Genomic DNA, 23,876 nt, shown 5'->3' with positions numbered 1-23,876 from the left:
AACGAATACTAATGAGATAACTGTCTTGGGGTCACTATATGTTGGATGCCATTGCTTTGGAGGAGTGCTAACTTTACAGAGCCGCAACAATATATTGCTATTACAGTGGCCTGCAAAAGTATTCACCCCTGACCAATAATGTCACATTTAGATGAATTACGAATTATGTATAAACTATTTTTCCAAATCAACTTTCTTATTCATAACTGAGGAGATCAAACTAAACACTGTTATAGTTGAAAGAGGTTACATATCAGGAATCTTTGCAAAAAACATGTACAAATCAAAATTCACTGGTTGTGAAAGTATCCAGCCCCTTTGGACAGTACTTGGTAGAAACACCTTTTGCAGCAATAACTTGCTATGAGTGTTTTTGGGTGGTTCGCTACCAGCTTTGTACAGTGAGATGGTGAAATCTTTGCCCATTCTTCACGTGAAAATTGCTCTAGCTCTGGCAAGTTTGATGGGGATCGCGATGGACTCCAATCTTCAAGTCTCACTATAAATGGCCAATTGGGTTCAAGTCAGGACTTTGACTGGGCCACTCGAGAACATTTATTTTCTTCTTATTAAGCCACTCCAGTGTGGCTTTATTTTTGTGCTTCAGATCATTGTCCTGCTGAAATGGGAATCTCTGACCCAGTTTCAGATTCATGGCTGACTCAAGCAGGTTCTCATCAAGGATTCTCCTGTCCTTTGCATCATCCATTGTCCTTTCTATCCTGACAAGCTTGACAGTCCCTGCTGATGAAAAGCAGCCCTATAACATGATGCTGCCACCACCATGCTTGACAGTAGGGATGGTGTAGACTGGGTGATGTGCAGTGTTAGGCTTGTTCCAGATGTAACACTTTGAATTTAGACAAAAAGTTCAATTTTTGTCTTGTCTGACCACAAAACTTTTCTCCACATGCCTGCAGTGTTTTTATGATGATTTTTTGCAAACTTCGTGCAAGATTTTAGATGCGTCTTTTTCAGTATTGGCGTCTTCCTTGTCACCTGTCCATAGAGGCCAGCATTGTGAAGGGAATGGAATTTTGTTGATGATGAACACTCACCCCCATCTTGGACATAGAGCCTTGCAGATGGTTCAAAGTCATTGTTTGTTTACAGTAACATCCTGAACCAGTTTTCTGCTTCCCCGGCTGCTGAGTTTTTATGGGCAACCTGATCTTGGTGGAGTCTGGGTGGTATGATACGTCTTCCACTTCTTAATGATGGATTTCACCATACTCAAAGGGATCACAAGTGACTTTGAAGTCTTCTTATAATCTTCTCCTGAACAGTGCTTCTCCACCACTTGATGTCTGACTTCTTTGGAAAGATCCTTGGTTTTCATGTTTGCCTTCTTGGTTGACCAATTGAGTTACACCTTAAAACTACTTTGATAAGTGGGAGAGATTAATTTTTAAGTTAAACCACTGATTACATACAGGTGGAACCTACTACAATTATTTTGTAACCTTTCAAACAAATAATTTGCTGCTGAAGTGATTTTGGGTTAATTAGGCAGCAAATACAGGTATTCAACCATTGTCTTGAATTCAACCTACTTCAAACACTCAAAAGCAGAATAATATCAATCCAATTCCACTCTTCATATTCAACAATAATAATTTCAACTTTTGTATTTATCTATGAAAGCCAGAAGTTGGCTGACGATTCCAGTCTAATGAATTCCAAAATTGTGGTCCAATAAAAGTTATAGTTTTCTTTTCAGAATTTGTTCTTATTTGTGGAAGGGGTACATATTGTAGAATAAGGATGGACTTCATATAATTATTCGTAAAAAAATTACACAAGGTTAGTTGGTAATTATTTTCTATCTCACTAGGGCATAACGGTTCTCAAATGAAATATGAATAAATAATTTATCGTCAACATTTTATACTCAAGAAATAAATAGTTTCTATGAGATCAATAAATGGAAGCAGATAAATAGCACGCCTACTCATCATTAAGGACAATTTTTGGTCTTCAACGTCCATCAACTTATGCTGGCAGATGGGAAGACAAGTTTAACATCCATCCGAGGGAAGGCACACACATTCATGAATCACCCTACTTGTGAAACACCAGGATGATGGTTTATAGCTGGAGGATGATGTCGTTTATACATTAGATTAAAATCCAGAATGCAGTGATTGATCTTAATACAACCCTGTAACTTCAGAATGTATACTTTTCGCCCCCGATGGACTTTGTCCGGAACGAGGGCTTATGGATTTGTTCTCGGTTTTCGTGTCTGTGCGTGTGTGCATCTGCAACCATATCTCGGACATGTATGGACCGATTTTATTTGTACTTGGCAGAAAGACAACACATGATGGCATACATATGCACATCTTTATTTTTCTTCCGACATCAGATCCAAGATGGCCGACTGGTGGCCATTTTAGTTGTAGAAAAAACCCCGGTGTCAAACACTTCCTCAATCATTTCTCAGGCATGCATTTCCTGATGTTCAAACTTGGCACACAGATAATGAATGATGGGTTGTTTACATAAGCACGTCATTTTTTTTCGAGATCAGATCCAAGATGGCCGACTAGCGACCATTTTAGTTGCAAAAAAAAAACTAATGTTGAACACGTCCTCAACCATTTCTCGGATATGCATTTATTGGTGTTGTTCAAACTTGGCGCGCATATCAAGAATGATGGCTTACATTTGCACATTTTTCTTTTTTCAAGATCAGATCCAAGATGGACGACTCGCAGCCATTTTAGTTGTAAAAAATCTAACGTTGAACACGACCTCAACCATTTCTCGGACATGCATTTATTGATGTTGTTCAAACTTGGCACACACATAACGAATGATGGCTTACAGATGCACATTTATTTTTTTCAAGATAAGATCCAAGATGGCCGACTGGTTTCCATTTTGTTACTTGAATGTGTCCCCAACCATTTCTCAGACATGCATGGTCTGATTTTGTTCAATCGTGGCACAAGCACAGTTTATGATGGCATACACATGCACTTCACCTTATTTTGCGATATGATCAAAGATAGCTGACTGTTATATTTGGGCCCATTTTAGTTGTACATTAATATGGGTGAGCCCTTTAACTCAATCCAGCAAAATTATTAAAACAAAAGGGCTATGACATTTTATGTGTTTTTTTTTTTGTTCCCTTTATTTTCTATAAGGTTCTAGTCCCTTGGAGCAGTTATGGAACAAATACACACATGTATGTGTGTAATTTTATGAAACAAAACACCACACACACACACACACACAGACACACACACACACACACACACACACACACACACACACACACACACACACACACACACACACACACACACACACACACACACACACACACACACGACTTAACTTCAGACAAACAGCCACTGAGCTTGAAGAAAGTGGTATCACTTCCGACGGAACTCTGGGTCAGCAACCCCATCTTTATGACATCGTTTTTCTCTATGCACCCAGTGAGGAAATTTGGGAGGAAGACCCCCCCCCCATTCCTCCATGAAATTCCAACTCATGTGGTTATTTACCATTTTTGCAAAATAAAAAATAAAAAAAAGTAAAGTAAGTAAAAATGCTTATTCACATGTGATTTCACTGCCAATTGAACACCAGTAAAGGTAAGAAGTGGCAGTCTGCACACAAATCATAGGGAAATTCACTGAACCTGCATTGAGTACTTTGTTGTGCATTTATTGAAGGAATGTAAAGTGAAAAGGTTAGTATTGATCAGACCGAGTAATTTTCAGCTTTTGAAAATTGAGTTCAGTTCCCTTTTCATCGTCGTCATTGAATTAATAAGCAATTTAGATTTTCCAAAGGGGTAAAGAGGTTAAGACAAAACCATAGTGTAAAACTGAAGATTAGAAAAAACAGGTTTGTTTTGTTTTTACATGTTATACTATACAAAATACATTTTAAACATGAATTATTCTCATCATATAAATGGAGATACAATGAAAATTGAGTGGATTCAAAGATGTCTTCGAGTTGAGATAAATATGAAGTTATACTTTGCCTTTGGGATTAAGGTGACATTTGTGGAAGGATTTAGTTTGAGGTAATATTGAATTTTGTCACCCATGGCAGTTGGCATAACTCTCAACATTCAGCTATCAAAATTGTTGGGTGGTTTGGTTCTGCTGGTTGGTTTGATTATGTTGAGTAGTTTGGCTTTGCTGGATGATTTGGTTATGCTGGTTGGCTTGGTTATGCTGGGTGGTTTGGTTATGCTGGATAGTTTGGTTATGCTGGATAGTTTGGTTATGCTGGATAGTTTGGTTGTGCTGGGTGGTTTGGTTATGCTGGGTGGTTTTGTTATGCTGGGTGGTTTGGTTATGCTGGGTAGTTTGCCTAAGCTGGTTTATGTTGGGTGGTTGGTCATGCTGAGTAATTGGTTAAGGTGGGTAGTTCTTTTATCCTGGGTGGTTTAGTTATGCTGCATGGTTTAGTTATGATAACTCACTTACCCTTCACAAACCACAACATGGGATCTTTCACATCCACAATGACCAGTGTTGGCAGATGGGACACCGAGTTTAACATCCATCCAATGGACGGCACACATATTGATGAATTGCCCTGCAAATGAAACACCAGGATGACAGTTTATCGCTGGGCCAGAATTCAAACACAGGTTAGAGAGCTCAGAGGGGAGTGTGTTCCACACCATCTTGCCAGGAGGGAGTGTCCTGGCTCCTCCTGGGATTCAGCAAAGCTCTCGACCATCCTGGCAGCCCAATTTCCTGTCGATGAAAGTCAAACAGGTTTTGTATGGTTTGCAGTGATTTGTTTTGTTGGTTTACAATTTTTGGGGGGCAAAATGCGAATCAAATATCTGTGGTTTTAAGGCGAAGGTAATTGGCCAAAAAGGACCTGGTTGGAAGGAGAAGGGATGTTTACCATTATGACTCAAGAGAGAGAGTCCTTTTAAAATAATGATCTGTGAGTACAATTTGACAGGAAAATTATCTACAATCAAATTAATCCATACCTGTTTGCAATAAGTCATAGTGAAAGCTTGAGAGATGAACATATTAATATTCACCTTCATACATTAATTTAAAACCAAATGTTTGTTTACAAGTTACAAATCAATCAGGGAGCCTTGTACACTTATAGCTTTCCCCACAAAAAGCACAAAACAATTTGATGAAGAATGTAAGATGACACAGCTTTAAAAGCTTCATTTGTATCACGGATTCTAATGGAGAGCACATCATGAACATGGCGAGAAGCGTTTATGGCTTTTCATTTTTCGATTTTACTGCAAAGACAATCAGGCTTTCTGCTTTCTTTTAAACAGTTTAGTGCAATCTGTGCTTTTTCCTTCTCACCATAACATGCATCACAATGTCATTTCATTTTGCTTTCCGTAGAAATGTATTAACCGCAAAGGGGTTGTGGAGGGTTTGAAGATCGAATCACGAGCTGAAAACTGATCTCCATAGTGAGCAATAACAGGTAAACACCACACACATACTCACACACACTCACACACACACACACACACACACACACACACACACACACACACACACACACACACACACACACACACACACACAGCAATAACTGACCTTCATACAGGTAAACATCAAACCTATTTCGGGCAAATCATTTTGGCTTTTGTCACGCGACCAAGAGTGATGCATTCTTCCTGAGAAAAAGAAACAATCCCTGGATTTTAATCTGGGAATTGTAAATCACAATTCATTGCATTGGTCGATGGAACCTTCTTGCACTCATCCGGTCCTTACTTTTTATACAAGATCTAAGACCCAAAATGGAGCTGTGACTCAGACATTTTACACACACGTGGACATTCAGATGAGCCAACACAGAACGATTAGACGAGACAAAAACAGTCACTGAGTTTTGGGGGAAATGCCATCACCTCCAGAATATTCTGGATATAAGCAACCCCACAACAATGGCTCCATTTTCTCACCACACACAATAGGACATTTCCTTCTCCCCATCAATACAAACCAATGGAGATTGTCCATGTTCTTATCCTTTTAAATGCTGAACATCAAGCAAGGAAGTAGCACGTACCATTCGGTCTTTGGTATGACTCAAACATGGTTCAGACCGCCGACCTCCCAGACTCAGAGCAGAAGCTCTAATCATTATGCCACCGAGGCTGCTACTTACTACAGTCATCAGCCAAATACCAGTTCTTGTGCGCATGATAGGTCTGAGTTGCATAACATTTGACTTGAGGTTTACTCAAGTTGTCCATCGGCAATGCACAATCTGGAACCCTCAACCGAGTAAAGGCTGTCTATATACAGAGCACACTGAGATGTGTCAGCTCGTCATACCAACATAAGTAGGGAAAGAACAGAACTCCACAAACAATTCTGTCATTGTGCAGGAGGAATGAGAGAAAGAGAATTGGGAACGTTATCTTGTGGCTCATCAAGAATGACGTACCATAAACTGGCAGGTGCTGTCACATGCATGAGCATTGTCCATAGTGGAAAGGCTACTTGTCATTTAACAGCTTTATCCAGAGGTTTTATAACAGTGCCCGCTGAACTCGGCTTGCTGGAAAGGGTCCGATCACATCAACAGAACCTGCCTCGGGCCTTGTGATCTCTAAATGGACCTCGAGAGCAGGTTGGATCATGTCTATGGAGCCAAACCTCTTTACCAACCTTGGCTCATACCTGGATCTTTATCAACACTTAGCTCGCGTCCTGGCTCGGGCTGTATGCTGCAGTGAATCAGGATTCTGCTGCTCCTTGCCCGGGGGCTTTACTCACCTGGTAGCCTGTTTCTATTCTCTGTCCATGCCTAACAGCCTTTTTATGGAGACTTAATATCCTCTGGCTAACTTCACCAAGTTCTGACCAACTTTTGCTAGAATCTCACCCTGGGCTGTGGCTGACGTATGCCAATAAGTGTGACGATGAGGCTTGTTGCTTTATCACCGATGGAGTGTTGTTGTATGTGTCTCTTCAACAGCCATATTGGAATATTGTCAAATTCCATCACAACCGTGCTTATTTGCAAGCAGATTGGATTAAACAGTTCTAACCCCGAACACAGACCCTCACTTAAAGCAATGCTCCACTTGTTGGTCTTGTACAATGTCTTGATGTAATTTCCCCTGTTGGAAAGTCTCTTCGCTGGAACATGGCAAGGCTGCCAGTGTGAAGTAAAAGGCCCGAAGACAACAAACTTAAAGAATTCCTCTTGCTTTTATTGAATAATTGAAGAATGTCACTGAGACAATTACAAATTCCTTCCTCCAATTAATTTCAGACAAATCCCACATAAACAACAGCTCAATATTTAAAATCATAAAAATGTCACTCCATAATGCTACCCCCACTGCTCGAAACATCGAGGACTCAATTGTATTTGGAAGTTACACATCTTCATTAGAAATTCTTCACTCGAACACATAAACTATTCGGTCATTATGGTGAAGATAGATGAAAATTATAGATTGTTGATTAACCTTAAAACTTGTCCTATGATTTTGAAGAACCTGTCACCTGACCCTTTCTTAAACCGATGTGGCAGTTTGGAGTTGATGAATCTCACATGAATTGGGATTTACAGATGATTACTCTATAATACCTGTTTTATTTATATACTGATATATATATATATATATATATATATATATATATATATATATATATATATATATATATATATATATATATATATATATATATATATATATATATATATATATATATATATATATATATATATATATATATATATATATATATATATATATATATATATATATATATATATATATATATATATATATATATATATATATATATATATATATATATATATATATATATATATACACACACACACACACACACACACACACACACACACACACACACACACACACACACACACACACACACACACACACACACACACACACACACACACACACACACACACACACACACTGTACACACATACTCTGACAGTCAAAAGTATTAGAATACCCCCCAATTTTCCAGTTTTTACTGAAATTTAAGCAGTTTAATGTGTCGATGTACTCTGTAATTAAAGCATAGAACAAATAAACAATTGCAGATAAAAAACGAATTCTTGGAATCGTTTTGTTGAACAAAATGTAATCGTAATTTTTGACTCATCAAAGTAACCACCTTTTGCAGACATAACAGCCGAACATACTCATCGCATTCTTTCTGCAATGGAAATCAAATATTGTTCTGAAAGTTCTTCCCAACACTGTTGCAGAAGTTCCCACAAACGTGTTGCACTTGTAGGTTGCTTTGCTTTCGCCCTTCTGTCCAGTTCATCCCAAACCAGCTCGATGAGGTGTAAGTCTGGAGACTGTGCTGGCCATTCCATGACTTGAAGCCTACCGTCTTGTTCTTTTCTTCTAAGGTAGTTCTGACATCGCCTGGAGGTATGTTTTGGGTCATTATCTTGCTGTAGGATGAACCCCTGACCAACTAGGCATAGACTAGAGAGTATTGCATGGCACTGCAAAATGCTGTGGTCACCCTTTTGGTTCACGGTGCCAGTCACTCTGTGCAAGTCGCCGACTCTGGATCCAGCAAAAGAGCCCCAGATCATCACGCTTCCTCCTCTATGTTTGACAGTTGGTGTCACACACTGAGGAACCATCCTTTCGCCTACTTGACGACGTACAAAAACCCTGCGTGATGAACCGAAGATTTCAAATTTTGATTCATCGGTCCATAAGACCTTCTTCCAGTTTTCAGTAATCCACTGGCGGTGCTTCATGGCCCAGGCAAGCCTTTTTTTCTTATTTTGCCATCTTAGCAATGGCTTTCTCACTGCCACTCGACCTGTCAAACCTGCAGCTCGAAGTCTTCTCTTCACAGTTGAAACTGAGACTTGCTTACTTCAACCAGTATTAAGCTTTGCTTGAAACTGCTGTCCTGTGAGCCGCCGATCACGCAAGCTGTTGACTCTCAGAAACTTGTCTTCTGATTGTGTTGTGGCTTTTGGTCTGCCAGACCTCTTTCTGTCAAAGTTTCCTACAGTTTCCAAGTGCCTTTTGATGGTGTAGGAAACTGTACTCACTGACACCTTGGCTTCTTTGCAATTTCTCCAAAGGAAAGACCTGCACTTTTAAGGGTTAAAATGGTCTGTCTGTCTTCCTTTGTTATTTGTCTTTTTCTTGCCATTATTGAAGCAATATACAACTTCCTGCAGTGCAATATTGTCCAACTAATGCTTCAGAGGGTGTTGCAATACTGTCTGTTCCAACACTGCTTTTATACAGACAGAGGGCTTGTAACTAATCAACAAAAGTTGGGACACCAGTTGGAATTGTTTGCATCAACTTTCAAGGCTTAATTTTCTTCCATTGCTGCAGAACAGCTGCAGTTGCTAACCCATTACTTGTTCCTGGAAAAGGGTCTTTTTTAACAACTCTGAAATGTAAATTATTTTACAGTTTTTGGTGACTTAAACTTTTTTTTTAACCTCTGGCAGTTTGCCGCTTAGCTTTGTACCATTTCAGGTTATTCACTGGACTTGAACTGCTTAAATTTCAGTAAAAACTGGAAAAATGGGGGTGTTCTAAATCTTTTGACCAGTAGAGTACATATACATACACCTATCGTAACTCCAACTCGGAAACTCCAACTGCAAAACCAGCACTTAAAACTGATGTGCTCCACATGGTCAAAGTCCACCTAAGCTTTGGCACCTTCTTCGGGGTGGCATGTCCCACTCATTGGCCATCCACTACTCCGCTTCTGTGGAGCGTCATCTTCTGGGCTGTCCCACCTCATGGAAAAGTCCCAATATAAAGTATTGTGCCCCCCTAACTCTCAAAGGCTCTGCAGCCAATCTTGGCCCCATGGCCTGCAGAGCACCGGCCAATCAGTGTCTTTTTGCCTCAGTCCTCACCCAGAATCGCTCAAAAACAAGAGGTTTTACTCAACAAACTTACTCTATTGTCGTGGACTTGGGGTTCAGGGATTGCCTTGGACTCCTCCAAGATGCCCAGTCCTCTAGGCAAAGCAACCACGAACATCAATTAACTTGTCAACTCAAACAGGATTCCGCATCTGACACCATTTACCTGAGGAGCTGACTCGATCAATCAAGGTCCATGCTCTCAGTGCATACTCAGACTACTGCCAAATGAAACAGTGAGTGCACACTGGCTTACGAGAGCAAATCACATGGCATAAAACTTCCCATCTAACAATAATGCAGACTGTGCTGGAGAAATGGAGGAAAGGAAACTATGAGCAGGTTTAACTGAACAATTGCAGGAGTTTATTTACAAGGAGCACAAGGAAAAGCATTTAGCAAACTGAAGACAAGGGATTTATTCACAGGGGGTATTCGTACAGCAGGGACATGCAGTATTTATGTGGTTTGACAAAACATACAGGGATACAAATTCATGCAATGAAGAGACAAAAAGTCAGAGCTAACCCGAGCTATTTATATTATGCAGATTTACTTCGATTAATATGACAGGCACATTCAGAATCACTCCCTGCAATGGTAGATGAGCAAGAGAGATATGAAAAGCTTGGGTGTCAGTGACCTCTGGCTTACCCAGCACGTACACGCAGGCATGTGCTCATACAAAGTGCAAGGAAGGTAAGGGTTGGGGGTAGAATTGCAAAGAGGGATGTCTCGGTACGTGATGAAGAGGTGTGAGTAGGGTACGGTTTCGGTGCTTAGAGTGAGAAAGTGTGAGTCAGTGGTCACTCTAAAAAGAACGATTGCTCTGGTTTTGCCCTTGCTGAGAGCTCTTTGTGCGTCCACAGTAGACAAGTCAGAAAAGGAGAGAAAGAATGCATAAGAATTAGAACTGCCTATCATGTGTGGTTGTTGATTCCACCTCTCGCCCAATAATGCACCCAGACTGTATGGTGCTCAGTCCCCTCACTTCCTCAGCATCTCAGTCCCCGCACTTCCTTAGCATCCCATTCCATTCCTTTCCCTTCAGCAGTAAGCACCAATAAACCTTGTAGCAACCATCCTGTCCAGCAACAACCCGGTAACCACCACAAGTGCTCGTTTCAAGTGACCATCTCCGATATTTGAGGGACTCGGTCTGGGTGGAGTTTGGCGGGGGGTCAAGGATGAATGCCTGTCTGTTGTAGGTGAGGTTCTTGGGAGCAAGGGTCACACGTCACACTCTTTCCTCCGAACGTGGCATGCCCATTGGTCCAGACATGTGGGGTAACGTCACACTCTCCACGAGTCTGCTGGTTTGGAATAGCTTCCACTCATGTTCTGAATGTGCCATGCATATGAGCTCTTGACTCGACATGAGGCCGACATGCAGCGCTCCCCATATGTCGCTCGAATGCCAGGGAAGGGCATGGATGTCTTGCTGGATAAGGGTGGTCCCTCCTGATCGAGGAACATGAAGGAATGGTAAGTGCACATTTGTGCATTGGTGTAAAGGCAATGTTTGTGGCGATGCGGAGCTTGGTTATTCACATGAACCAAAGGTGTCTGTGGGCAAGGCGAGATGATGGCCCCGAGGTGTGGTAAGGCGGTTTGGAGTAGTTTGACATACGAGGCTGGTGTGGTTGCAGAGTAAAAGCGTCGTCGTTGGGAAATAATGATTTGGACTATGGAATAAGACTGGAAAGGTGAGCTTGAATGGTTAGTCCTGGGGCTGATTCCAAAATTTTGAGTTTTGCTGCACCCCCCTGCCAACATAGGTTTGATGGTTTTTTCATGTTATATCGTCTATAGACATCTGATTTCAAAACATTACCCCTTTCAAAAAGTATCCAAATGACCCATTGCAAGCCATTTCATATAGTGATACGTTTTGGCAAAACCTGACATTTTTTGCAGTATTGAGTATTGTAGCATTCGTATAGGACAATATTGTTGGCTTCAGGAAGCATTTTGTATTGTGCTGAGGCATTGTAACTTTACTAAACCTGCATGGACGTTTATCGAAACCCTGAAAAACATGTTTATTACTGAATAATACACATATTAACCCTATTTTACACGGGGGGGGGGGGGCAGATTTGTTTTCTGCCTATACCGTCGCGACGGTTAGAGGTATGACTTTGAACCTTGGTGACGTTTATCCAATGTCATTTCTAAAAACGTGTACCAAATTTGGGAGCAATTTGTCTAAGGGGTGGGGGGGGGTTCTTACTCTAAAACTTACCTACTAAAAACACTGAATTTCGCTAAAATTAATTATTCTTGCCGTCAGAATTAGCTCATTGTTGAGGCAAAAATTAAAATGACTTCATTTTTATAAAATAAGCATGTGGCAGTAGCATCTGGCCAAGTTTCAGGTTTCTAGCACATTCCCATGTCATTTCAGACCCCGTGTAAAATATGGTTAAAAGACCTATAGACTAAGCAAAATCTTACTTACCTGATAAGAAAAACTGGATTCATATGAATTGTTCAATGTCCTATTCGTCATCTGTCTCATCGTCGGATTCCAGTGGATCAATGATAGTTTCTTTGGAATTCCCGCACTGGTCAGGCTTGCATCTGCATGCTCTGGTGCAACTTAGTTGATTCTGTCTACAGGAGCACCTCCGGTCAGCACAACGCAGACACCGGCAGCTAACACATTCCATGGCAGACGTCGGGGCAGGAGAAACATCTAACCATTTGATGGTGATCTCGTTCCCGGCTACATCCCAGCCGTGACCATGTGGAGTAGGTACATGTGGGCAGTTCTCGAGACATCTTCTCCAAATGGCAGCCTGGTAATTGGCACGACATAGGTGGAACTCGGCTGCATTTTGACAGGGCGGAAGTCTGCATGGGTCTGTGGTATGTGCGCCAAACATCTCATGCCTCATTTTGTTGACTCTACTGTGCTGCTTCTTCCCATACAGGGTGCAGATGGCCTCTTCTCCTCTGGCGAGTTCTGCTACTGACAGACTGAAGGACTGCCCAATGCTGTTCATAGTGGCTCTAAATTCATTTTCGATCTTTATAAGTTTGAGTCCTGACAGCTTTCCGCGCCAAGTGAAGGCACTGGTCGAGTCACAGCCACTGAAGGCATGGTAACCTGGGAGAGCAGAGCAGATATCGCGTCCCAGGGTATGTGCCATAGCTGTAAGATCAAGGTAGCGGGTCTGCTGTTGTGTGCCAGTGCGAAAGATGAGCTGCGAACTAATATGATGGCAGACTGAAAGGGCAATGACTGCAACATCACTGTTTGGGGACTTGATGATCACAGCAGGAGCACCATGATCAGCTGCATGGGCTGCGTGAAGCAAAAGCCTGGTGTCTGCCTCTTCGTGTGTGCATCTCAGTTCAGCCACTTCTGCCTTCAGGACTTCTGTTAGTTGGTCATTGGCCTTCAACCTGAAGCACCTCTCTCCAACTGTCACGAACAGTGCTTGTTGGCCCAGCTGCGCAGCATACTCTGGCTTGGACCACTCATTCAGGAGGAATTCTGTCAGGGCACATTTGAAGGATCCACTCATCAGAGACTTGTTCAGCTGCTGGTCAATCTTCTGTGTTCCTGTGCGGATCTTGGTTTCGAGGCTCTCCATACCAGCATCGCTTCTCAGGTTGCGCTCCGCGATCTTAATGGATATATCAGGGTATGTGTCAACTACCCAGTCTTTGTGCGCACCAGCTGGATAACCAGATGTGATGGTGTTGAAGAGTGAAGAGGCCAGTTGTGAGTATGTCATGTTTGGTACCGTTTTTGCTGAATGGATGATGGCCATTGTGTCAAGCACCCAGGTAGCATCCGGGGGGATACTTGTCAGCGGTTGCACATTGTCTTCTAGTGCTCTGAGCAATTTAACCTTGACTGTCTTCACTGGACTTCCATCTGGCGTGGCGATTGAGAGTGGGAGCGGTACAAGTGGGTAACTCAGAAGCTTCTCCATAGATAGTTTATGGCTTTGACCAATCACAAGGAGACGGCCAAACATGTCTCTTGTTGACTTCAGGAAGCTGGCGTGCGATGTGTCATGCCCCAGTCTCTTCTTCTTCATGGATGCGAACGTCTTCAGCTGCAGTTGTGGTAGAGTAGCGTAGAAGTCTTTGTTTCCATCTTTCCCTAATCTGTCTGCTGCAAATATCCTCAGTGATCCTACGCCTCCTTGACGAGCATCCAAAAGGTCTCGCTTTACATCTCCGGTTGCCATGTGTCCAGAAGCCAAATGGCACAGCTGCTCGTCAGATTGGAAAGGGTTTATCCAGTTCTCAATACATGCCGTGATACTCTGCACCGAATGCAATTCACACTGAATAAGCACCAGACACTATTTGCAAGTCAACATCAAGAAATATACTAGAATGCGAATTTCTATAATAGTTTATGATGTTAGTGACAAAACATCATATTTTGTCATGATTTTAACAAAATTTTTATAATTTTCGCACAATTTTTTTTACCATTTTCACATTTTTTTATCATTTTCACACAATCTTTACATTATTTTCACACAATTTCGAGCGAAAATGTCTCCTAAAACAAAATCAAACACCTGGATTTGTATTTATTGTGTCTATGTGCACTCTGAGCAAACCTAACTGCAATGTAATATGCCCACCCATCCCTAGCACAAAAAACCTATTTTAGCGGTAAAGCGGTATACCTGGTCTCAAAAATGCCCCCAAAAACCTCGAATGGACACTTTTTAGAAGGGGTAATGTTTTAAAATCATCACCTTATAGATCAATAAACAAGAAAAACACATAAAACCTATGTTGGCAGGGGGGTGCAGTAAACTTTCATTTTAGGCCCCTTCTGAGAATCAGCCCCAGGACAAGGTGGTATTGAATGGAAATGAAGTCCGGTGTGTGTCTCAACCAGGCAGGATGGTGGTTACAGTTGGCATATGGGGAGAATTGTGGTGAAGAAGGTTATTGTGGTTGAAATGACAGTTTGGTTTGCTAGTTTGCTTGTGATTTTTTGCTCGTGACAGTTTGCTCACAGCAAATTAGGCTGCTAGCAGCGAGTGCTCAGTCGTGTGAGAAGATTATGTACAGAGAAGATATGGGGAAGAATAGGGGGAAAAAATCCTGACTAATCTCTCACAACGCATAGTCCCTTTGTAACCCCATTAGACCCAAGAGGATCCTTTCTGAACCATGTAATAACCTACTCGGGAACTGCTGTATATTGTGTGCCATTGCATTGGGGTCTCGGTTCCCAGAACTGTCACACTATATAGTCTTGAAGATAACAATCACTGCCTCCTCAGTGTAACTTTTACAAGACAACTTACTGTACTCACAATTTCCCTCTCGCTAGTAATCTAAGCTATACTGTCCATGCCATTCTTACCACAATATTGCTATGGACCCACTCCCTCACCCCACTAGCCCCCCCCTCTTTCCACATTACAATGTTTCCTGTTACCTCCGCTACTGAAGGTGGGTGGAACTTACTGTATGTTTTCACTCCTGTCTGTCTGTCTGTTTGTTTGTGAACAAAATATCTCAAAAAGTTGTTGATGGATTCGGAGAAAATTTTGTGGAGAGCTTGGGTATGTGACATGGACGAAATAATTAGATTTTGGTGAAGATCCGAATCCGGATCAAGATCTGAGAATTTAAAAGTGATTTTCTTTTTTTATACCATTGAGTGATTGGGCTAAAACGACCTATTACAGGATATCTCAAAAAGCTATGGATGGATTCGGACAAAACTTGGTGGATGAGTTGGTGAGGTGATAACAACGAGCCGATTAGATTTTAATTCAGGTCCGAATTCATATTCAGCCTATCAGTGGGATACTAAACGTAAACTAATCAGCCTGGTGGAGGTATGCGTTCTACTGAGTGCCATTCTAGTTCAGAATGTGACTTAATGCCCATTGTAAGATTTTCACAAAAGTTACAGTGATCATAGATTACATTACAGATATGGCATAAAATATAAGTCGGCCTACTCTTTTGCTACAATTGCATTCATTCAAACAGCAGGTTTCAACAATATAACTGGTCATGAAAACTGTGATAAAGAATGAAAGTGAGGTTTTCCTGATTAACATACAATATAACCAAGCATAACAAAATATGAACTTCAAAAAGGCTCTTTATTTGAGAGGCAAGTGTGTTAGATGCTCTTGGTCTCCTTTCATCGCAGATATCCTGATGGCGGAACGGTGCTTGGCAAGCAGTGCGTGGTGTGCGGTAGAGCATCACAACCTTATGATCCCTCTGTGCTCTGTGCACAGAGCTGTAATATCTTTCTGTTCCTCCAGAGAAATGGACACCATTTCAAAGCAAGACTGTACGCAAAGTGAGCTTGAGATAGCACCCGCAGGGTGTGGTCTGGCGGGTCTGTAGTAATCCCATAATTCATTGCAATGCACTTATTGGCAAAGTCTTTTCTTTTATGAAACACAAAGTAGAGAGTGGTGGCACTGTTTCATCTGCCTGTGACAGGTGTGGATTCTACATATCTGGCACCCTTTAAAACGTGTAAGGAAGATCTTTTATGATGAATGTCTCTTCTTACGTTTTCCCAATTATGATTCTCTCAACCTCTCCCACCCCTGACAACCTTTTTAGGTTGACACGCTTGACACTCTCGATGAGTAGACTACTGGATGTAAGTTAAACAATTCTTTTCTGAAATAACCAGCATTGCTATTCTGACAAAGAAATCTCTATATACTTCTACATAATTGCACTTCCATATTTCTGTTTATATATGTCCACTTTTGTTTCGGGTTTAAATATTTATTGGAGTCCACTCTAATTGTGTAATCTATCCAACATGGCTTACCCTTACAAATTGCAATCCCCTAATTAGTTCAGCCATTCAAGTTCAAACGAGAAACAGGTTCTGTTATAATTGGCTGTTCTGTGTTTGCACCCTGCACCAAACGTGTACTGCCTTTCCGTATTATGAACCCACATTGAAGCCATTTAAACCAAAAACAAAGTAACAAAGCACTATGTTCCCATAAACAATCGTTTCTGGCTTGTTAACAGAAACTGAAGCTAAAAGAGAAAGTAACATCTCTTTATTTTTTTACAGTGAACATGACGTATATTGAAAGCTTTGTCTAGATTGTCGACAAGGCAATCTAGAATTGTAATTCACAATGACGGATATTTATATCAGTTATAACTGACAGGTGTGAAAGAAAGGGTGGAAATGAAACTTGTTTGAATGACAGTTGTAACTGAGATCGTTTCAATGAGTTACCGATGGATAGACACATGGATAGTTTCATGGATAGTTTTTCCGATACCGATGGATAGTTTCAAATGGATAGACACAATAGAGGTAGGAGAGGAGCGGAGCTGAAAAAAGACTGAAGTGATCCTCACTATTCTGCAGGTGGACTTGAAGCTCCGAAAAGTGTTATCGTCACAAGCTGGGTTTCGGCATTGGACCAGAGGCCCAAATTAACTCCAGCTATAGGAAATATGTGCCGCAACTTCGGAAGTCCAAAATACCTTCTCGCTGTGATTCGATCACATGGATTAATCGAGCAATATGTGCCTTTGTATTTGTGACCCAAAATCTACTGTATTAAGCTCACTCATTTACCACGGACAGAGCAGAATAAAAATCAACGAATTTATTTCATTGATAAACACTTATTACCTTCGCAAACTTTGTTGCGAAGGTTATGTTTTGATCGGTGTATTTATTTATTTATTTATTTATTTGTGAATATGTGTGTTTGTTTGTTTGTTATTCGCATAACTCCAAAAGTATTGAACTGAATCTCAGAAAATTTGGTGGGATGATTGGTTATTATCCGAGGACCATTTGATTAGATGTTGGGAGCGATCGGGTCAAAGGTCAAGGTCAAGGTCATGAAAAGGTCAAAATCGTCTTTTTACCATAGCACGGTCAATTTGTATCCAATTTGCATGCAACTAATGCCAAAATGTTCAGAATTCAATGCCCCATCTTGTGATATGTGACATGACACAATGACGTAATAACCCTTATTAGCGGTTGGGAGTCAAAGGTCAGGGGGGATCACGACATTGCAAAATGTGCGGTTTTAGTCATAACACGGTCAATTCTTATCCGATTTGCATGAAACCAAGACCAAAATGTTGACTGTTCTGTTCCCCACACTCTAATACCAATTACAAAATTAAGAGTACAAAGATCAAGGTGGAGGTCATGAAAAGGTCAAAATCCTCATTTTGCCATAGTGTGGTCGATTTTTATCCAATTTGCATGCAACAAATGCCAAAATGTTGTGAATTCAATTCCCAATCTTGTGATATACGATATGACACAGAAATGTAATGTTTTTAAGCCATCATAACACATATGCGATGGCAGATGTGGTATGGGATTAATTACCCTCACAATCAACGGTTTCTGGGGGGGGGGGCAAAATGTAGCGTTGGCAAAGGTATGTGCTCTACTGAGTGCCCGTTCTAGTTTTCAACGGCATCGCTCCGAAAGCTTAGAGGCATGTCCACTCACCTCTGAGCCGGCTATCCTGAGTTTGAATCCCAACCCAGCAGTAAACTGTCAGCCTGGTGTTTGGCATACTGGGTGAGACATCATTGTGAGTGCCATCTATCAGATAGGTGTTAAGCTGGGTGGCTCTTATGCCAGCACTGGTTATTTGTAGATATTAAATATCCCATGGAGTCTTTCTGCAAAGAGCAGGTGAGTTATAGATGCCACCCTGAACAAATTACAAATTCCTGCCTAAACTCTCTCTCACCAACCTGCATTTGGCAAGCGTGGCACGTATGCTCACATCCCCAGCGTGAGTTAAGGGAGGCCTTCATTTGCAGTGGACGAAAAACAAACTGATCATGATGGTTATTTACAATAGCTTCAAAATTAGTATAAATAAAATTAGTACACAAACAAACATAGATAATCCAAATTTTTCTACTCAATAAAATAGTAAACCGCAAAGGAATCTTAAATCGTTCACTTCGATAAATAATTACAAAAGTAGTCAGCATTTCTCTAGGTCTCTGTGCAGAGAAATGTAAACATGGGATACAAAAAACACATGAAAGTTGATTATGGGAGCTGCTTTTATGGACTGTATTAACTTTCTTCAACTTCCACCAAGCTAGCTGACTGCATCTTACATCCCAAGTGATGGTGTTGTTGAACATACATTGCCCTTCTCTGGTGATATTAATAAGCTGGACATCCTCTCTTATTGTATTTTGCTGTGTATTTAAAACCAATAAATTATTTTCAAACCGAATATGCTTTTGCGTATCGAGACCAAATTCTAAATTGCTTTTTTGTCTGTCGTGCACAACAGTTGAGTATGACGTCTGTAATTTAGTTGTGTCTTTAGTATCCCAATATAATGAACGATGCACTTAGCAAACTAGTCATAACTGAACTTTTGGAAGATGTACATGTATTCATGTAATAAATTAAACCTAATTAACATGCCAGGTGTTGGCTTAACGTTAGTGTGGTGGCCTTGGGATCCTATGATCCTGAGTTCAAATCCTGCTCGGCTGTTAAATTAATATCAGGTGGGGTTGACTCTGCCAGTCATCCTTCTGAGGTTGGCAAAATGAGCGCCAGCATGCTGGTATCGTGTGTTGGAGTGGTGACCTGTCCAGGATTGTGTCCAATAGCCAAGGAGACTGCTTAGGTCGCACCAACGCTCTGCACAGAGTATGGTCCCAATGGATGGATGGAACATTAACATTGTGTGGTTTTAGTTTCCCATGTTATCAGTGTTGACTATGTCAAGATTGAGTTTCAAATGCCATGTTGGTTTGTCCTTTGCTTCCTAATGTCTTTTTATCCCATATAAGTAAATTTGTCCAGAAGACAAAGAACATGGACAAACCTATAATGTCTTTCACGAGTTGTGTTGGGGAGTTGCCTTTTTTACAACCCAGAGGATTTAAATACTGTACCACCGTTGATAACACAGAGTGACAGGTTTGAAGTCCCAAACCGACCTTTGTGTTGCCCCTCCATAATGTATCTAGCCAATATTTTTGAACAGAAGGAAAACCACCTTGAAATTTTAAGGTGGATGTTTTCCAAATTTTCAGACAAGTTTAATTATACATGCTGGTGAGTTAGTTTGCAGTACATCGGTATTATACTCATTATGAATAACTGATTCCTCTTTAGGACTGGAAGAACACTTGTCACCCGGATGTCATAAACAATGGAAAGATAATTTTGGAAAAATAGATTGATAATGACTGGAGGATAAAATGATTGAGAATGAAGAAAACGTATGGAGAGGCAGAGGTAGAATGTGCCAAAATGGCAGAAGGAAAAGAGGAAGACATGTAGTAGAAGGCAAAGAAAAGTTATGACCACACTATAAATAATCGTTGCTACAGTGATGGCAGAGAAGAAGACTAATTGTCCACAACCTCAAGGATCCAGGCTTGTAATCATGGAGCTGTCTCTGCCTGCCTTGCAAAGTGACAGACTGACGGCATGAATGGTATGCTGGCTTCACGATCAAAAGTGTTTTGAGAACATCAGCAAACGAAGTGAAACAGTAAATTGCGCTCTTTCCACGAAAGGAAGAATGAAATGCGTCTTCAGTAGGTTCAGCATGTTGTCAGTTCGCTTTCTCTGATTGAGTCTTTGAATTGTATTGGTTCCTAAAATTACGTGAGCAGACTATCCCAGCTTCGGCATCATTCGAACTGTAATAGTTTTCACATTCAATTATTTACTTTTTTGGAGTTAGATCGAGTGGTGGGTGCTTCCTTCCATATGGAGAATGTTGAGCACATCTTAACGTGTCATGATAGAACTTAAGTCAACCGCCAAGTACTGCAGATTACCCCTTCCCTGAAGGTCATCAATGAGCCAGATGGGTTTTTTTCACTTTCAATCCCATCTAGCTAGGTTGCAGTTCTCCTGATGTGAACTAATTTTCCAGAAGGATCAGGATGTGACAGTGTGATGGACAACAATGCCTTCTCTTGTGTTTGAGTTTATTTATAATTACTCCCTTGTATATCAAAAGATACTTATGAAGAACCTTCCCACTCACAACTTCACAGACAATGTGTGTGTGTGTGTATATATATATATATATATATATATATATATATATATATATATATATATATATATATATATATATATATATATATATATATATATATATATATATATATATATATATATATGTGTCGTGGTTTCACCCATATGAGGGAGACTTTTCATTTTTTAATCTCCGAGACAGCTGGAGTGTAAGGGTGGCCATGAAACACTGGGGGCTTCACAGTTCATCAGTCAGCTGCCCTGTCATGGCAATATGAGTTATGGCGCCTGCTCGACTGGGAATGAAAACTAAAATCCCACGTTATAAATCATATTTGCCATTGTACTACATATTATGAAACCATTACCTTGCTTAATTGTCATTTACTTGGTAATGTTGCATCTTCATGGGATCTGTCTTCGGACGTATGCACACTCGGCCTTCAGAGCTCGACGTGTCCTTTGGTATAGCTGTTGTATTCATTGTTTATTATTCATTTATACACACACCTCGTTATAATTCTCTTTTGGTGTGCCTTGTAATATTGTGAGCATATTGTTCGTAGAACCTTTGTGAACGACCGCCGTATGTAGCAAGGATTCAGATACCAGCATTTCTTTGCTTCTCATCTCCAAAATCTGATTTTAATTTGATTACCAATACTGAATTCATTGAAAGCGTTTGCAGATAAGTAAATGGCAGAGGAAGAGATTGCAATCGTTAGTTCTACCTCTGAAATAGACACGGCGAAGGGAGTCAGTGGAGGGAAAAAGATGGGAAGGGAGGATGAAACAGATAAAACTCAAAGGTAAGTGTTGTCACAGCCATAAAGGTTCATTTCATGATTAAAATATCTGCAATAATGCACAATCATATCAATATACCTTGGAACCCCCGATATGAAGAGATTATTTCACACATTGTTTTGGTTTGATCAGGATCACAATGTTTACGAGAAGTGTGTGTGTGTGTGTGTGTGTGTGTGTGTGTGTGTGTGTGTGTGTGTGTGTGTGTGTGTGTGTGTGTGTGTGTGTGTGTGTGTGTGTGTGTGTGTGTGTGTGTGTGTGTGATATTTGATCTTGGGTGAGCTGGTGTGTATTGTGAACTCCTCCACGAGCTTCAATTCTGTATTAAAAGAAACAAAAATGTTTCGATCACGTTGAGATGTGATCAAATTGTCTGATTTTGTTTGATTTCCTCCGAACTGAACATGATCATCACCTCGACATTAACACGTGTTTACAGATTGGACCTCAAATTACATCGTTTGCAGATTATAAATATGAGGATGATTTCAGTTGTTGCATCATGGTTTCCCTTGATTGTAAAAGATGGCCGTTGACACATGACAAGTTTACAATGAACGAGCTGCTGCCCATGTCACAACCACACTGAGATTACAAGCAGTGTAACTTTGTTGTAAGGAATACTTGAGAAGACCAGACCGCTTTCTACCTGCAAATTAGGGCAGCAATTTGTTAAGGGTATCGAGCATATCTCACCTACTCTTCATCAAAAGATACCGTGGGTTCTTTAACATCGAATAACTAATATTCACAGAATATCCAGGTTAAGGTTCACCTGATGAACGGCATACTTTGCGATGCGACATCCTGCCATCGAAGTGCCAATGGAATGTTCAGTTTAAAGTTGGGATGGGAATCAAACCAAAATAAAGTTTAAAAGTAAGCTTGCCATTCACGGAGGTTGCAATCTTGAAAATTCCCGTGAACCACTAATCTGCAAACTTTGGGGGGTAATGGGGAAAATAGGTGTCGGGACTTCAGCTTTAAAAATTGTCCAAACTGTTCCCTTAATTAACATGCTTGTGCATTGCTTTTGTTCAATTTATTTTCATGAATAAACAGGTTATTAAGAACATAACATAAATTTTATTCTATTGAGTTAAGATAATGAAACTTACCTTTAATAATAGTGGGGCAGATAACAGCAATTTTTGAGAGGAATCATGCAAATGACGATACAGGCATCAAATTTGGCACATTTGTTCTCTAGGGGATTCTAATCAAATCTGCCCAATTGGCCATTTGAAAATCCAAATTTTGAAAAAAATAAAAATAAAAAAAAGTCAACATCACGAATCAATGTTGGATGCTGGCTGAGATTGGTGAATGTTTCAGAAACATCATCAAAGACGTTCCAAGTCTGCCATGCAGTTTTCTTCCCTTTACCACGGAAGGCAGACATGATGTCACATCCAGTGAACGCATGGAAGTATGGGATCCCTCCAGCTTTCTCAGGCCCTATTGCAGAAACTACCTCATGGACTGGAATCCATTGCGCCTTGGCTCCTTGGCCAAAGGTAATCCACATGTTCTCAAGACCTAGTTCCTGTAAGGAAGGCAGTACAGATATTGCTATGACTAGTACGTCTGTGTCATTAGCCTGAACGAAAATGGACTTGCCACCATCCGTTGTTGCATCCCTGGTGTGTACAAATATTCGAGTGTCAACTTCTTCATGACAACATGGAGACACAGTATCCAGTGACTTCCTTGTGTTGCTAATGGCATCTTCTCCTTTTGTGACAATGACTGTGCTTGTCGTCTGTGCTGCACACATCTTTTCCGCAAGGAAGTGAACAGCTCAGTCTTGTTGCTGTCATCTCGAAGAAAGCTTCTACAGTTACTTGGGGTCTTACTGGTTCCTGTCACTCTTCTTCTGATTCCTTGCCCCCTTTTCGACCTTGCCTCGGACTTCAGACTTGACTTCTTGTACACATCAAACACTACGTCCACCCTCTCGTACCTAGCACCATAGGATTCCACCTTTGGGATGATGTCTTCTTTAGCATAGTCATCAAATATCTTTGAAGTGCGTGGAGGTAGGGCATTGATAAGTGCTGAGCCATCAATGATGACTGTATCTCCCCCTTGGTTCTCTGTCTGGGATGTTCACTTGCGCTTCAAGAATTTCAGCCAGCTGTGACTTAAAAATTTT

Source organism: Eptatretus burgeri, chromosome 16 (assembly GCF_056783735.1).
Source record: "Eptatretus burgeri isolate ZD-2024b chromosome 16, Ebu_testis_v1, whole genome shotgun sequence".
Classification (NCBI taxonomy): domain Eukaryota; kingdom Metazoa; phylum Chordata; class Myxini; order Myxiniformes; family Myxinidae; genus Eptatretus; species Eptatretus burgeri.
Note: the sequence above shows the minus strand (reverse complement) of the source record.